The sequence below is a fragment of the Gadus chalcogrammus genome, chromosome 12 (assembly GCF_026213295.1).
Source record: "Gadus chalcogrammus isolate NIFS_2021 chromosome 12, NIFS_Gcha_1.0, whole genome shotgun sequence".
In the NCBI taxonomy this organism is placed as follows: domain Eukaryota; kingdom Metazoa; phylum Chordata; class Actinopteri; order Gadiformes; family Gadidae; genus Gadus; species Gadus chalcogrammus.
The window spans coordinates 7781416-7797575 of record NC_079423.1 but is presented as its reverse complement, the minus strand read 5'-3'; the positions used below and the strand labels follow the sequence as shown (position 1 = coordinate 7797575).

Here is a 16160-nt window from a genome sequence, read left to right as displayed (position 1 = left end):
CAGAGAATGGGTGGTGATTTTTTGACGTCCTCCCATGATCTGAAGTGAGCGTGCGTGTTTGTGTTGGTGAAAGTTTAAGAAATGTACAACTGTCGGTTCAGCTCTCTGGTGCTCCCTGCTGGCAGTATCACTATACTGTCCTCATGTTTCACAAAAATAGTTTTGAGAGACGTTGTCAGTTTTTGTATGTTGCTTAAATCCTCCAAAGCGGTTGGCAGTAAACATCAGGTCACGGTACGCCACGGTAGGCCACGGAGTCAATGAGCTCGAGTTGAAAAAGAAAAAGCTTACAGCACCTGGTATTCCCAGGCGGTCTCCCATCCAAGTACTAACCAGGCCCGACCCTGCTTAGCTTCCGAGATCAGACGAGATCGGGCGTGTTCAGGGTGGTATGGCCGTAAGCAATTAGTGCAGGCGCAAAACCAGGTTTTATACAGTAGCACATAAGGAGTGAGAAAGCTGCTGAGGCTCGACGTTACACTTTACAAAAACAATCATTAGTTAGATATAAACGGCAGTAATTGATTCAGTAGGACTCCTTATCCATGTAAACGATCATTGTGACATCTGAATTCATTAATTATCTGAAATACACTGCGTGTGCGTGTGATGTTAAATGTTTGAACCAAGGTTAACGGTTAAAGTGTCAGAGAATGGGTGGTGATTTTTTGACGTCCTCCCATGATCTGAAGTGAGCGTGCGTGTTTGTGTTGGTGAAAGTTTAAGAAATGTACAACTGTCGGTTCAGCTCTCTGGTGCTCCCTGCTGGCAGTATCACTATACTGTCCTCATGTTTCACAAAAATAGTTTTGAGAGACGTTGTCAGTTTTTGTATGTTGCTTAAATCCTCCAAAGCGGTTGGCAGTAAACATCAGGTCACGGTACGCCACGGTAGGCCACGGAGTCAATGAGCTCGAGTTGAAAAAGAAAAAGCTTACAGCACCTGGTATTCCCAGGCGGTCTCCCATCCAAGTACTAACCAGGCCCGACCCTGCTTAGCTTCCGAGATCAGACGAGATCGGGCGTGTTCAGGGTGGTATGGCCGTAAGCAATTAGTGCAGGCGCAAAACCAGGTTTTATACAGTAGCACATAAGGAGTGAGAAAGCTGCTGAGGCTCGACGTTACACTTTTACAAAAACAATCATTAGTTAGATATAAACGGCAGTAATTGATTCAGTAGGACTCCTTATCCATGTAAACGATCATTGTGACATCTGAATTCATTAATTATCTGAAATACACTGCGTGTGCGTGTGATGTTAAATGTTTGAACCAAGGTTAACGGTTAAAGTGTCAGAGAATGGGTGGTGATTTTTTGACGTCCTCCCATGATCTGAAGTGAGCGTGCGTGTTTGTGTTGGTGAAAGTTTAAGAAATGTACAACTGTCGGTTCAGCTCTCTGGTGCTCCCTGCTGGCAGTATCACTATACTGTCCTCATGTTTCACAAAAATAGTTTTGAGAGACGTTGTCAGTTTTTGTATGTTGCTTAAATCCTCCAAAGCGGTTGGCAGTAAACATCAGGTCACGGTACGCCACGGTAGGCCACGGAGTCAATGAGCTCGAGTTGAAAAAGAAAAAGCTTACAGCACCTGGTATTCCCAGGCGGTCTCCCATCCAAGTACTAACCAGGCCCGACCCTGCTTAGCTTCCGAGATCAGACGAGATCGGGCGTGTTCAGGGTGGTATGGCCGTAAGCAATTAGTGCAGGCGCAAAACCAGGTTTTATACAGTAGCACATAAGGAGTGAGAAAGCTGCTGAGGCTCGACGTTACACTCTTACAAAAACAATCATTAGTTAGATATAAACGGCAGTAATTGATTCAGTAGGACTCCTTATCCATGTAAACGATCATTGTGACATCTGAATTCATTAATTATCTGAAATACACTGCGTGTGCGTGTGATGTTAAATGTTTGAACCAAGGTTAACGGTTAAAGTGTCAGAGAATGGGTGGTGATTTTTTGACGTCCTCCCATGATCTGAAGTGAGCGTGCGTGTTTGTGTTGGTGAAAGTTTAAGAAATGTACAACTGTCGGTTCAGCTCTCTGGTGCTCCCTGCTGGCAGTATCACTATACTGTCCTCATGTTTCACAAAAATAGTTTTGAGAGACGTTGTCAGTTTTTGTATGTTGCTTAAATCCTCCAAAGCGGTTGGCAGTAAACATCAGGTCACGGTACGCCACGGTAGGCCACGGAGTCAATGAGCTCGAGTTGAAAAAGAAAAAGCTTACAGCACCTGGTATTCCCAGGCGGTCTCCCATCCAAGTACTAACCAGGCCCGACCCTGCTTAGCTTCCGAGATCAGACGAGATCGGGCGTGTTCAGGGTGGTATGGCCGTAAGCAATTAGTGCAGGCGCAAAACCAGGTTTTATACAGTAGCACATAAGGAGTGAGAAAGCTGCTGAGGCTCGACGTTACACTTTTACAAAAACAATCATTAGTTAGATATAAACGGCAGTAATTGATTCAGTAGGACTCCTTATCCATGTAAACGATCATTGTGACATCTGAATTCATTAATTATCTGAAATACACTGCGTGTGCGTGTGATGTTAAATGTTTGAACCAAGGTTAACGGTTAAAGTGTCAGAGAATGGGTGGTGATTTTTTGACGTCCTCCCATGATCTGAAGTGAGCGTGCGTGTTTGTGTTGGTGAAAGTTTAAGAAATGTACAACTGTCGGTTCAGCTCTCTGGTGCTCCCTGCTGGCAGTATCACTATACTGTCCTCATGTTTCACAAAAATAGTTTTGAGAGACGTTGTCAGTTTTTGTATGTTGCTTAAATCCTCCAAAGCGGTTGGCAGTAAACATCAGGTCACGGTACGCCACGGTAGGCCACGGAGTCAATGAGCTCGAGTTGAAAAAGAAAAAGCTTACAGCACCTGGTATTCCCAGGCGGTCTCCCATCCAAGTACTAACCAGGCCCGACCCTGCTTAGCTTCCGAGATCAGACGAGATCGGGCGTGTTCAGGGTGGTATGGCCGTAAGCAATTAGTGCAGGCGCAAAACCAGGTTTTATACAGTAGCACATAAGGAGTGAGAAAGCTGCTGAGGCTCGACGTTACACTTTTACAAAAACAATCATTAGTTAGATATAAACGGCAGTAATTGATTCAGTAGGACTCCTTATCCATGTAAACGATCATTGTGACATCTGAATTCATTAATTATCTGAAATACACTGCGTGTGCGTGTGATGTTAAATGTTTGAACCAAGGTTAACGGTTAAAGTGTCAGAGAATGGGTGGTGATTTTTTGACGTCCTCCCATGATCTGAAGTGAGCGTGCGTGTTTGTGTTGGTGAAAGTTTAAGAAATGTACAACTGTCGGTTCAGCTCTCTGGTGCTCCCTGCTGGCAGTATCACTATACTGTCCTCATGTTTCACAAAAATAGTTTTGAGAGACGTTGTCAGTTTTTGTATGTTGCTTAAATCCTCCAAAGCGGTTGGCAGTAAACATCAGGTCACGGTACGCCACGGTAGGCCACGGAGTCAATGAGCTCGAGTTGAAAAAGAAAAAGCTTACAGCACCTGGTATTCCCAGGCGGTCTCCCATCCAAGTACTAACCAGGCCCGACCCTGCTTAGCTTCCGAGATCAGACGAGATCGGGCGTGTTCAGGGTGGTATGGCCGTAAGCAATTAGTGCAGGCGCAAAACCAGGTTTTATACAGTAGCACATAAGGAGTGAGAAAGCTGCTGAGGCTCGACGTTACACTTTACAAAAACAATCATTAGTTAGATATAAACGGCAGTAATTGATTCAGTAGGACTCCTTATCCATGTAAACGATCATTGTGACATCTGAATTCATTAATTATCTGAAATACACTGCGTGTGCGTGTGATGTTAAATGTTTGAACCAAGGTTAACGGTTAAAGTGTCAGAGAATGGGTGGTGATTTTTTGACGTCCTCCCATGATCTGAAGTGAGCGTGCGTGTTTGTGTTGGTGAAAGTTTAAGAAATGTACAACTGTCGGTTCAGCTCTCTGGTGCTCCCTGCTGGCAGTATCACTATACTGTCCTCATGTTTCACAAAAATAGTTTTGAGAGACGTTGTCAGTTTTTGTATGTTGCTTAAATCCTCCAAAGCGGTTGGCAGTAAACATCAGGTCACGGTACGCCACGGTAGGCCACGGAGTCAATGAGCTCGAGTTGAAAAAGAAAAAGCTTACAGCACCTGGTATTCCCAGGCGGTCTCCCATCCAAGTACTAACCAGGCCCGACCCTGCTTAGCTTCCGAGATCAGACGAGATCGGGCGTGTTCAGGGTGGTATGGCCGTAAGCAATTAGTGCAGGCGCAAAACCAGGTTTTATACAGTAGCACATAAGGAGTGAGAAAGCTGCTGAGGCTCGACGTTACACTCTTACAAAAACAATCATTAGTTAGATATAAACGGCAGTAATTGATTCAGTAGGACTCCTTATCCATGTAAACGATCATTGTGACATCTGAATTCATTAATTATCTGAAATACACTGCGTGTGCGTGTGATGTTAAATGTTTGAACCAAGGTTAACGGTTAAAGTGTCAGAGAATGGGTGGTGATTTTTTGACGTCCTCCCATGATCTGAAGTGAGCGTGCGTGTTTGTGTTGGTGAAAGTTTAAGAAATGTACAACTGTCGGTTCAGCTCTCTGGTGCTCCCTGCTGGCAGTATCACTATACTGTCCTCATGTTTCACAAAAATAGTTTTGAGAGACGTTGTCAGTTTTTGTATGTTGCTTAAATCCTCCAAAGCGGTTGGCAGTAAACATCAGGTCACGGTACGCCACGGTAGGCCACGGAGGCAATGAGCTCGAGTTGAAAAAGAAAAAGCTTACAGCACCTGGTATTCCCAGGCGGTCTCCCATCCAAGTACTAACCAGGCCCGACCCTGCTTAGCTTCCGAGATCAGACGAGATCGGGCGTGTTCAGGGTGGTATGGCCGTAAGCAATTAGTGCAGGCGCAAAACCAGGTTTTATACAGTAGCACATAAGGAGTGAGAAAGCTGCTGAGGCTCGACGTTACACTTTTACAAAAACAATCATTAGTTAGATATAAACGGCAGTAATTGATTCAGTAGGACTCCTTATCCATGTAAACGATCATTGTGACATCTGAATTCATTAATTATCTGAAATACACTGCGTGTGCGTGTGATGTTAAATGTTTGAACCAAGGTTAACGGTTAAAGTGTCAGAGAATGGGTGGTGATTTTTTGACGTCCTCCCATGATCTGAAGTGAGCGTGCGTGTTTGTGTTGGTGAAAGTTTAAGAAATGTACAACTGTCGGTTCAGCTCTCTGGTGCTCCCTGCTGGCAGTATCACTATACTGTCCTCATGTTTCACAAAAATAGTTTTGAGAGACGTTGTCAGTTTTTGTATGTTGCTTAAATCCTCCAAAGCGGTTGGCAGTAAACATCAGGTCACGGTACGCCACGGTAGGCCACGGAGGCAATGAGCTCGAGTTGAAAAAGAAAAAGCTTACAGCACCTGGTATTCCCAGGCGGTCTCCCATCCAAGTACTAACCAGGCCCGACCCTGCTTAGCTTCCGAGATCAGACGAGATCGGGCGTGTTCAGGGTGGTATGGCCGTAAGCAATTAGTGCAGGCGCAAAACCAGGTTTTATACAGTAGCACATAAGGAGTGAGAAAGCTGCTGAGGCTCGACGTTACACTTTTACAAAAACAATCATTAGTTAGATATAAACGGCAGTAATTGATTCAGTAGGACTCCTTATCCATGTAAACGATCATTGTGACATCTGAATTCATTAATTATCTGAAATACACTGCGTGTGCGTGTGATGTTAAATGTTTGAACCAAGGTTAACGGTTAAAGTGTCAGAGAATGGGTGGTGATTTTTTGACGTCCTCCCATGATCTGAAGTGAGCGTGCGTGTTTGTGTTGGTGAAAGTTTAAGAAATGTACAACTGTCGGTTCAGCTCTCTGGTGCTCCCTGCTGGCAGTATCACTATACTGTCCTCATGTTTCACAAAAATAGTTTTGAGAGACGTTGTCAGTTTTTGTATGTTGCTTAAATCCTCCAAAGCGGTTGGCAGTAAACATCAGGTCACGGTACGCCACGGTAGGCCACGGAGGCAATGAGCTCGAGTTGAAAAAGAAAAAGCTTACAGCACCTGGTATTCCCAGGCGGTCTCCCATCCAAGTACTAACCAGGCCCGACCCTGCTTAGCTTCCGAGATCAGACGAGATCGGGCGTGTTCAGGGTGGTATGGCCGTAAGCAATTAGTGCAGGCGCAAAACCAGGTTTTATACAGTAGCACATAAGGAGTGAGAAAGCTGCTGAGGCTCGACGTTACACTCTTACAAAAACAATCATTAGTTAGATATAAACGGCAGTAATTGATTCAGTAGGACTCCTTATCCATGTAAACGATCATTGTGACATCTGAATTCATTAATTATCTGAAATACACTGCGTGTGCGTGTGATGTTAAATGTTTGAACCAAGGTTAACGGTTAAAGTGTCAGAGAATGGGTGGTGATTTTTTGACGTCCTCCCATGATCTGAAGTGAGCGTGCGTGTTTGTGTTGGTGAAAGTTTAAGAAATGTACAACTGTCGGTTCAGCTCTCTGGTGCTCCCTGCTGGCAGTATCACTATACTGTCCTCATGTTTCACAAAAATAGTTTTGAGAGACGTTGTCAGTTTTTGTATGTTGCTTAAATCCTCCAAAGCGGTTGGCAGTAAACATCAGGTCACGGTACGCCACGGTAGGCCACGGAGTCAATGAGCTCGAGTTGAAAAAGAAAAAGCTTACAGCACCTGGTATTCCCAGGCGGTCTCCCATCCAAGTACTAACCAGGCCCGACCCTGCTTAGCTTCCGAGATCAGACGAGATCGGGCGTGTTCAGGGTGGTATGGCCGTAAGCAATTAGTGCAGGCGCAAAACCAGGTTTTATACAGTAGCACATAAGGAGTGAGAAAGCTGCTGAGGCTCGACGTTACACTTTTACAAAAACAATCATTAGTTAGATATAAACGGCAGTAATTGATTCAGTAGGACTCCTTATCCATGTAAACGATCATTGTGACATCTGAATTCATTAATTATCTGAAATACACTGCGTGTGCGTGTGATGTTAAATGTTTGAACCAAGGTTAACGGTTAAAGTGTCAGAGAATGGGTGGTGATTTTTTGACGTCCTCCCATGATCTGAAGTGAGCGTGCGTGTTTGTGTTGGTGAAAGTTTAAGAAATGTACAACTGTCGGTTCAGCTCTCTGGTGCTCCCTGCTGGCAGTATCACTATACTGTCCTCATGTTTCACAAAAATAGTTTTGAGAGACGTTGTCAGTTTTTGTATGTTGCTTAAATCCTCCAAAGCGGTTGGCAGTAAACATCAGGTCACGGTACGCCACGGTAGGCCACGGAGTCAATGAGCTCGAGTTGAAAAAGAAAAAGCTTACAGCACCTGGTATTCCCAGGCGGTCTCCCATCCAAGTACTAACCAGGCCCGACCCTGCTTAGCTTCCGAGATCAGACGAGATCGGGCGTGTTCAGGGTGGTATGGCCGTAAGCAATTAGTGCAGGCGCAAAACCAGGTTTTATACAGTAGCACATAAGGAGTGAGAAAGCTGCTGAGGCTCGACGTTACACTCTTACAAAAACAATCATTAGTTAGATATAAACGGCAGTAATTGATTCAGTAGGACTCCTTATCCATGTAAACGATCATTGTGACATCTGAATTCATTAATTATCTGAAATACACTGCGTGTGCGTGTGATGTTAAATGTTTGAACCAAGGTTAACGGTTAAAGTGTCAGAGAATGGGTGGTGATTTTTTGACGTCCTCCCATGATCTGAAGTGAGCGTGCGTGTTTGTGTTGGTGAAAGTTTAAGAAATGTACAACTGTCGGTTCAGCTCTCTGGTGCTCCCTGCTGGCAGTATCACTATACTGTCCTCATGTTTCACAAAAATAGTTTTGAGAGACGTTGTCAGTTTTTGTATGTTGCTTAAATCCTCCAAAGCGGTTGGCAGTAAACATCAGGTCACGGTACGCCACGGTAGGCCACGGAGGCAATGAGCTCGAGTTGAAAAAGAAAAAGCTTACAGCACCTGGTATTCCCAGGCGGTCTCCCATCCAAGTACTAACCAGGCCCGACCCTGCTTAGCTTCCGAGATCAGACGAGATCGGGCGTGTTTTTTTTTTTTTAATCTTTTTTATTATCAAAAATATATTCAATTTTATACAATTACACATTCATTTATACGTATATCAAATAAAAGTAAATGAAAAACAGTCCCACAAAATAAACCACCCTCAGAAACCGCACAAACAATTAGCTAAACACACTTTCTCTTTTAAATTAAAAATAAGAACAACACAGCAAAAGCAGTATCTTTTCCCGAATACACTTACCCTCGAAATTAAACCGCCCCTCAATCCCAAAGCACAAACCGAACAGCCAAACACAGAATCTTTTAGCCTCGACCATTTACCCACAAAATTAAACCACCCCTCATTCGAAAAAAACACACAAAACCAAAATCCCACAAAAAACCCCCCACTCTCCCACCTCCAAAAATAAGCCACCCCCTTTAAACCACCCAAATCAACCCCAAACGGTGCCCTGCTCAGTCATCCATACAATTCCATTCTCATTCACACCACATACTCCCGCGCTCTCTACAAACATACTCACAAACAAAGCCTCGTCCACAACATACAGCATTCGTAAGTGTCTTTTCCATTCATTCACAAACAGCCTCCATGCATCCAACTTTCTCCTTTCATACAGCGCAAAATTGCGTCTGTTAAAAATCGCCCTCCTTGCGAATCCAAAGATCATATTGATCATTTTCCAATTTCTATATTTCCTACTCACTCCCAAGAGTACAGACAATTCCCACCCCCGTTCCACCCAGCAGTCTCCCACACTGCACCCTCCCAGCAGCCCCTTGATTTTTCCCCAGAACTCCACTAGCTCGCAACAATACACAAAAATGTGATTCACGTCTTCATCCCCACTTTCACACACCATACACGTCCTCCCATACACTCCCCTGTGCATTTGGTGCAGGATGATGCATGTGAAAATCCTCCTGTGCCTTATCTTGAAATCAAGATCAAATATTGCATGCGGTGTGTGCGGTATGTTAATGTACTTCCACAAAATGTTGGGTGTAATGTCCGGATATGTGTCTGCCCATTTACTCTCACATGTGGGTTTTTGCACTCTATGTGTCAATGCATGCTTATACCAAATCTTTGTCTTGACATCAGTAATGGCGTGTGTCTCCCCCCCCAGGCACAGGAAGATTCCCACCCCATCATCCTGCCCAACCCTCCCCTTATTTCTAAACCCGTCCCCCCATTCACTCATCACACACTCTTCCACTCTCTCCAACACTTTCACAATCACTCCCCTCCTATATGTTATCCCCTTCTCTCTCATTATCCTAATCACTCTTTCTTTATCCCATCTCCCTCCCCTGTCCACTAGATCTCCCACCCGCTTCAGCCCCGCCCTCTCAAGAGCCACGCTCTTGATGACCCCTCCGCCCCCCTGTTTAAAATATGGGCTGGAGAGGAAAGGTAGCCTCATCACAGACGCTCTTGACTCGCATACGAGTGTAGTCTTATCAAACAGCAGGAACCACGCGTTGAGCACCTCCTGGAAGAACCGCGGCAGATGTGCATATGCCGCTGCGTTCTGCGTCTGCAACAAATTGTCATCACTTAAGAGACCAAATGTGCTCAGCCACTGGCTGAAGTGGCCCTTCCAGGCCGCCTCCCGACTTGCATCCCTAAATTTGCCTATCAATTTAGTTCGTAACGCAGTTCTTTTTGCGAGTACGTCCATCAATCCTAGCCCACCCTGATCATTGACCCTTATCAGCGTTCTATGCGCTATACTGGCTGCTTTGCTCCTCCAAATAAAGTCTCTAACGACTTTGGCAATCTTCTGCTCAGCCCAAGTCGGAAGCGCACAAGTGCTCAAGGCATGATTCACCTGCGACAACACTAGAGCATTGGTGACGGCCACCCTTCCCCTCAACAGCAGACCCCTAGCCCTCCACATACTCAGGGTCTTTTGCATACGCCCAATAACATCCTTCCACGTCAAATCATCGCATTCATTCTCATCACTACCAACATACACTCCGAGCACTTTTCTTTGATTCTCCACTACTTTGAATCCCCATTTGTTATCTAGGTCTTTGTTCCTACCCATCCCCATTATTTCAGATTTCTCCATATTAATTTTTGCTCCTGAAGCTCTCTCATACGTTTCTATATGTTTCAACACTATATCCACATCACTCTCACTTTTTACCATTACATTAATATCATCCGCATACTGCATTAAACTAATTTTTCCCTTACCTATTCCACACACTCTTTTGTCATTCAAAATTAAAGCCGCCAACGGCTCCGCCACCATGCTATAGAGCAGTGCTGACATTGGGCAGCCCTGCCTCACTGACCTCTTGACATCGAAAGAGTCAGTCAGAGCACCGTTACACTTAATTTTACTCTTAGCCCCCCCATAGAGCAATCCCACCCACCCCCTTAATTTAGTCCCAAATCCAAGTTTCTCCAGTACCCTCCCCAAAAAATCCTGATCCACCCTATCAAACGCTTTGTTTAAATCAATCCCCAGCCACAATCCTCCCTCCCCTTCCATATCTCTAACTACCTGTTTTATTGTTAATATCGAATCCCCAATGTCCCTCCCCGGAATGCTATACGCTTGAGTTGGACCTATTACTGAGCCTATTACCTCCCTCATTCTATTCGCAAGTATCTTAGCAATAATTTTATAGTCAGTGTTGAGTAGACTGATTGGCCTATAGTTATCAAGATTTTTGTTATCACCCTTATTTTTATAAAAAATCGTAATTATGCCTAATCCCATACTCTCCGGGAGCCAGCCTGTTTTCTCCACATACTTGCAGAGTTTTTCAACCACCGGAGCCAGAATTCCCTTAAAGCCGACGTAAAACTCGGCTGTCAGACCATCACTCCCCGGGCTCTTATTCTTGTTTAGTCCATCAATAGCACTATAAATCTCTTGCACAGAAAATTCACAATCGCACCAAGCACTATCCTCCCTACTTAAAGTCCTCTCCAGTGCCTCTAAGGCCTCTCCCACACTATCCTCATCACATGCATCTTTTTTAAATAAACACTCATAATAATCCCTAACTACTTTTAATATCTCTTCCTTATCAGTTATTATTTGACCACCATTATCTAATACCTCCTTTATCTCCGTTTTATTTTGTTTTTGTTTTTCCAAACCCAGGAAAAAGGCTGTGCTCCTTTCCCCTTCGTACATATATTGTATCCTGCTTCTAATAGCAGCCCCTCTACACTTCGCTACCTCTAAGGCACTCAATTTTTCTTTTAAATCCACATATTTTTCCGTACATATATTACCCTCCTCATCTAACAGTTTAATTTCCTCATTTAGTTGTTTTCTCAAATGAACCTCCTCTGCATTTTCCCTTTTCCTTTTTTCTATACCATACCTGACACATTTGTTTTTAATTCTTATTTTCACACTCTCCCACCACACACTCATATTCGCATCATCATTCCATTCATCCATCGTTCTCTTCAAAAAAAAACCCATGCTCTTCATAAACACAGCATCTCCCAAAAAGCTGGCATTAAAGCACCAAGGCCTCTGGTTGACACTCCCTCCCCTCCCTCCCACCTCTAACCTAATCCCCGCGTGGTCACTCCAGGTATTATTGATGTATTCCACACTCTTAATTAATTTAACATTACCACTTTGTACCAACACAAAGTCAATCCTACTCTGTTTCAGAGTATTAGCAACAAGTTGCCTCCTTGAAAAAACCCTTTTCCACGGGTGTAGGACTCTCCATATGTCTACCAATTGATAGTTCTCCATCAAGTCCCTAAGGGTTTGCCTAGTGCTGTCCCCTTTAAACGTATTGTTACTCGATAAATCAGACCGAGTCAAAATAACATTAAAATCCCCCACAATCATACAGTTAGGGTTGCACCACACATTTAAACCAGCCAAAAAAACCCTCCTCTCCTTCTCCCCATTGGGTGCATGTAAATTAATTATTCTAAGTTCCCTCCCCTCATAAACACAATCAACAACTAACAACCTCCCCTCTAAATCTCTATGAACTAAATTAATCCCCGTTATTTTAGCACTATTAAAACATATTGCCACTCCCCTGGCCCTGGGAGTCCCTTCAGAAAAATAAATCTGGCCTTTCCACTGCTTTCTACTCCTATTCAGTAGGTTGTCATCCCACCTAGTTTCCTGTAAACACAAAATATCAGCTCTTATGTCCAATATGGCATTTCTTTTATATTCAGTTCTCATACCGTTCGCATTCAGGGAAAAAATAACCAAAGCCATAAATAATAAAAAATAAAATAAGGAAGAAACCAACGAAAAAGAGCCAGCTAGTACAATAACCTTCATCAAAAAAATTAACAATTCTTGTTCTTCTTCCCACTCCCGTCCGTTTTTTGCCTTGCAGACAGCCTTTTTTTAGCCTCCCTTAGCTCCTCCAAGTCCATGTCACTCCCCGAGCTCCCCTCCCTCACAGTTTCAACAACAAAATCCCCACTCTCCCCCACCTCCTCATTGCCCCAAGTCATTTTAAGTGCAGTTAGCCCCGTTCCATCCCCAAACATTCTTACCCCTTCCTGTTTTTCACCTCTGCCTCTCACGCTCCTGTCTCCCTGCCGCCGCGGCAGGCCCTCGCTCAGCTCTCCCCTCAGGTCCGGGTCCGCAGGCTGGCCCGAGGTGAGCTCCTCCTCCAGCAACGTGGGGAATTCCTCCCCCCCAGAGGCACCGTCCCGGTCCATGCTCGCGCCCATGCCCTCCTCCTCGTCCTCACCACCACCGTCGTCCTGCGCCCCCGGTGCGCCACCATCCAGCTCGCCGCCGTCCCCCTCCGCCTCCACCGCCACCGGGCATATGCAGTCCCTCTCCCTCCTCCGGCACGTCAGACACTTTACCACCCCTGTGGCACACTCCCGGGCGTAGTGGCCCTGGCATCCGCAATTGTGGCAGGTGAAATCCGGGCACTCGCGCAGGATATGGCCAGGCTGCATACAGTTCCTACATACCTTCATCTGTCGGTCGTGGATAACTCTAAAGTATTCAACACCCGTGGCCGTGTTGAATCTAGTGGAATACGGCAAGGATTGCACGAGCTCATTAAATTTCACCCGTACAATCCTTGTTCCGTCCGCTATGTTGGTGCCCGGCCACATCCTCCTCTTAATGGACGAAATCGCCCGGACTCCCCACCCTCTTAGTCTCTCCAGGATTTCCTCGTCCGATATGTATGCTGGCAGGGTGAGAAAGGAAACCACCAGCTCGTCATTGCATAGTTCTCTGGCAATTATCCTTGTATTGTGTACCTTAAAGCCGTCCAGTAGACGGTCCTTCCCCCTCTCTCCACACACCGTCACCTCCAGCTTCCCGAGGGCCAGCACCCTACAAGCCCTTATCTCTCCGCACACAACCGCCATAGCCTTCATTAGTTCTCCAATGGGTATAACATCCCCGCACTGCTCCACGCAAACCGTGAGCCTCCTCTCATACTTGCGCTCTGTCTTTTTTAACCCGTCCGCTGTTTCTCCACCAGCCACCTGCTCTTGCCCGCCTCCAGCCGTCTTGCCGTTTCCATCTCCCCCGCTCCCTCCTTCTCTCCTTTCTCCTCCCGACTCCTCCGCAGCACTCCTTCCTCCTCGCAACCCGCCAACTTCTCCCTTTTTCATTCCGTCCTCCTCCACCTCACGTCCTGCACCATTCTCCGTCGCTCCAGCTCGCCGCCCGCCGGCCCTCATTTCAACCGGTGGCTTCGCCGAAGCTAAGCCCCGGATCGTTCTCGCCTCCACAGTAGTACAAGGAAAAAAAAAGACTGGAAAAATATATAAATATAAACTCAGGGCGATCCCCCAACAGTCTATGACTGCGGGGGACGAAAAAAACACAAAATAACTAGGTTGTAAGACCAGATAGCAATACTCCAACAAAACTCTCTCCACCAGAACAAACAATTCACCATGCGGCTGTTCAAAAACACTACGTACTCCGACACTGTAGGGGGCGTCAGGGTGGTATGGCCGTAAGCAATTAGTGCAGGCGCAAAACCAGGTTTTATACAGTAGCACATAAGGAGTGAGAAAGCTGCTGAGGCTCGACGTTACACTCTTACAAAAACAATCATTAGTTAGATATAAACGGCAGTAATTGATTCAGTAGGACTCCTTATCCATGTAAACGATCATTGTGACATCTGAATTCATTAATTATCTGAAATACACTGCGTGTGCGTGTGATGTTAAATGTTTGAACCAAGGTTAACGGTTAAAGTGTCAGAGAATGGGTGGTGATTTTTTGACGTCCTCCCATGATCTGAAGTGAGCGTGCGTGTTTGTGTTGGTGAAAGTTTAAGAAATGTACAACTGTCGGTTCAGCTCTCTGGTGCTCCCTGCTGGCAGTATCACTATACTGTCCTCATGTTTCACAAAAATAGTTTTGAGAGACGTTGTCAGTTTTTGTATGTTGCTTAAATCCTCCAAAGCGGTTGGCAGTAAACATCAGGTCACGGTACGCCACGGTAGGCCACGGAGGCAATGAGCTCGAGTTGAAAAAGAAAAAGCTTACAGCACCTGGTATTCCCAGGCGGTCTCCCATCCAAGTACTAACCAGGCCCGACCCTGCTTAGCTTCCGAGATCAGACGAGATCGGGCGTGTTCAGGGTGGTATGGCCGTAAGCAATTAGTGCAGGCGCAAAACCAGGTTTTATACAGTAGCACATAAGGAGTGAGAAAGCTGCTGAGGCTCGACGTTACACTTTTACAAAAACAATCATTAGTTAGATATAAACGGCAGTAATTGATTCAGTAGGACTCCTTATCCATGTAAACGATCATTGTGACATCTGAATTCATTAATTATCTGAAATACACTGCGTGTGCGTGTGATGTTAAATGTTTGAACCAAGGTTAACGGTTAAAGTGTCAGAGAATGGGTGGTGATTTTTTGACGTCCTCCCATGATCTGAAGTGAGCGTGCGTGTTTGTGTTGGTGAAAGTTTAAGAAATGTACAACTGTCGGTTCAGCTCTCTGGTGCTCCCTGCTGGCAGTATCACTATACTGTCCTCATGTTTCACAAAAATAGTTTTGAGAGACGTTGTCAGTTTTTGTATGTTGCTTAAATCCTCCAAAGCGGTTGGCAGTAAACATCAGGTCACGGTACGCCACGGTAGGCCACGGAGGCAATGAGCTCGAGTTGAAAAAGAAAAAGCTTACAGCACCTGGTATTCCCAGGCGGTCTCCCATCCAAGTACTAACCAGGCCCGACCCTGCTTAGCTTCCGAGATCAGACGAGATCGGGCGTGTTCAGGGTGGTATGGCCGTAAGCAATTAGTGCAGGCGCAAAACCAGGTTTTATACAGTAGCACATAAGGAGTGAGAAAGCTGCTGAGGCTCGACGTTACACTTTTACAAAAACAATCATTAGTTAGATATAAACGGCAGTAATTGATTCAGTAGGACTCCTTATCCATGTAAACGATCATTGTGACATCTGAATTCATTAATTATCTGAAATACACTGCGTGTGCGTGTGATGTTAAATGTTTGAACCAAGGTTAACGGTTAAAGTGTCAGAGAATGGGTGGTGATTTTTTGACGTCCTCCCATGATCTGAAGTGAGCGTGCGTGTTTGTGTTGGTGAAAGTTTAAGAAATGTACAACTGTCGGTTCAGCTCTCTGGTGCTCCCTGCTGGCAGTATCACTATACTGTCCTCATGTTTCACAAAAATAGTTTTGAGAGACGTTGTCAGTTTTTGTATGTTGCTTAAATCCTCCAAAGCGGTTGGCAGTAAACATCAGGTCACGGTACGCCACGGTAGGCCACGGAGTCAATGAGCTCGAGTTGAAAAAGAAAAAGCTTACAGCACCTGGTATTCCCAGGCGGTCTCCCATCCAAGTACTAACCAGGCCCGACCCTGCTTAGCTTCCGAGATCAGACGAGATCGGGCGTGTTCAGGGTGGTATGGCCGTAAGCAATTAGTGCAGGCGCAAAACCAGGTTTTATACAGTAGCACATAAGGAGTGAGAAAGCTGCTGAGGCTCGACGTTACACTTTTACAAAAACAATCATTAGTTAGATATAAACGGCAGTAA

General features: G+C 45.3%; 15 non-coding genes across 15 annotated transcripts; all 15 read right to left on the bottom strand.

Annotated features, from left to right (window-relative positions):
- Positions 1 to 284: 284 nt before the first annotated feature.
- Positions 285 to 403, bottom strand: LOC130396942 (5S ribosomal RNA). Its single transcript, XR_008899555.1, has one exon. It is a non-coding gene; the product is annotated as a 5S ribosomal RNA (ribosomal RNA).
- Positions 404 to 931: 528 nt separating this feature from the next.
- Positions 932 to 1050, bottom strand: LOC130396941 (5S ribosomal RNA). Its single transcript, XR_008899554.1, has one exon. It is a non-coding gene; the product is annotated as a 5S ribosomal RNA (ribosomal RNA).
- A 529-nt stretch (positions 1051 to 1579) lies between these two features.
- LOC130396940 (5S ribosomal RNA) lies at positions 1580 to 1698 on the bottom strand. The gene has a single exon (XR_008899553.1). It is a non-coding gene; the product is annotated as a 5S ribosomal RNA (ribosomal RNA).
- A 529-nt stretch (positions 1699 to 2227) lies between these two features.
- LOC130396939 (5S ribosomal RNA) lies at positions 2228 to 2346 on the bottom strand. Its single transcript, XR_008899552.1, has one exon. It is a non-coding gene; the product is annotated as a 5S ribosomal RNA (ribosomal RNA).
- A 529-nt stretch (positions 2347 to 2875) lies between these two features.
- On the bottom strand, positions 2876 to 2994 carry LOC130396938 (5S ribosomal RNA). The gene has a single exon (XR_008899551.1). It is a non-coding gene; the product is annotated as a 5S ribosomal RNA (ribosomal RNA).
- A 529-nt stretch (positions 2995 to 3523) lies between these two features.
- On the bottom strand, positions 3524 to 3642 carry LOC130396936 (5S ribosomal RNA). The gene has a single exon (XR_008899549.1). It is a non-coding gene; the product is annotated as a 5S ribosomal RNA (ribosomal RNA).
- A 528-nt stretch (positions 3643 to 4170) lies between these two features.
- LOC130396935 (5S ribosomal RNA) lies at positions 4171 to 4289 on the bottom strand. Its single transcript, XR_008899548.1, has one exon. It is a non-coding gene; the product is annotated as a 5S ribosomal RNA (ribosomal RNA).
- A 529-nt stretch (positions 4290 to 4818) lies between these two features.
- On the bottom strand, positions 4819 to 4937 carry LOC130396934 (5S ribosomal RNA). The gene has a single exon (XR_008899547.1). It is a non-coding gene; the product is annotated as a 5S ribosomal RNA (ribosomal RNA).
- Positions 4938 to 5466: 529 nt separating this feature from the next.
- Positions 5467 to 5585, bottom strand: LOC130396933 (5S ribosomal RNA). Its single transcript, XR_008899546.1, has one exon. It is a non-coding gene; the product is annotated as a 5S ribosomal RNA (ribosomal RNA).
- A 529-nt stretch (positions 5586 to 6114) lies between these two features.
- LOC130396932 (5S ribosomal RNA) lies at positions 6115 to 6233 on the bottom strand. Its single transcript, XR_008899545.1, has one exon. It is a non-coding gene; the product is annotated as a 5S ribosomal RNA (ribosomal RNA).
- Positions 6234 to 6762: 529 nt separating this feature from the next.
- Positions 6763 to 6881, bottom strand: LOC130396931 (5S ribosomal RNA). The gene has a single exon (XR_008899544.1). It is a non-coding gene; the product is annotated as a 5S ribosomal RNA (ribosomal RNA).
- A 529-nt stretch (positions 6882 to 7410) lies between these two features.
- Positions 7411 to 7529, bottom strand: LOC130396930 (5S ribosomal RNA). The gene has a single exon (XR_008899543.1). It is a non-coding gene; the product is annotated as a 5S ribosomal RNA (ribosomal RNA).
- A 7097-nt stretch (positions 7530 to 14626) lies between these two features.
- On the bottom strand, positions 14627 to 14745 carry LOC130396929 (5S ribosomal RNA). The gene has a single exon (XR_008899542.1). It is a non-coding gene; the product is annotated as a 5S ribosomal RNA (ribosomal RNA).
- Positions 14746 to 15274: 529 nt separating this feature from the next.
- On the bottom strand, positions 15275 to 15393 carry LOC130396928 (5S ribosomal RNA). The gene has a single exon (XR_008899541.1). It is a non-coding gene; the product is annotated as a 5S ribosomal RNA (ribosomal RNA).
- Positions 15394 to 15922: 529 nt separating this feature from the next.
- On the bottom strand, positions 15923 to 16041 carry LOC130396927 (5S ribosomal RNA). The gene has a single exon (XR_008899540.1). It is a non-coding gene; the product is annotated as a 5S ribosomal RNA (ribosomal RNA).
- Positions 16042 to 16160: the final 119 nt, after the last annotated feature.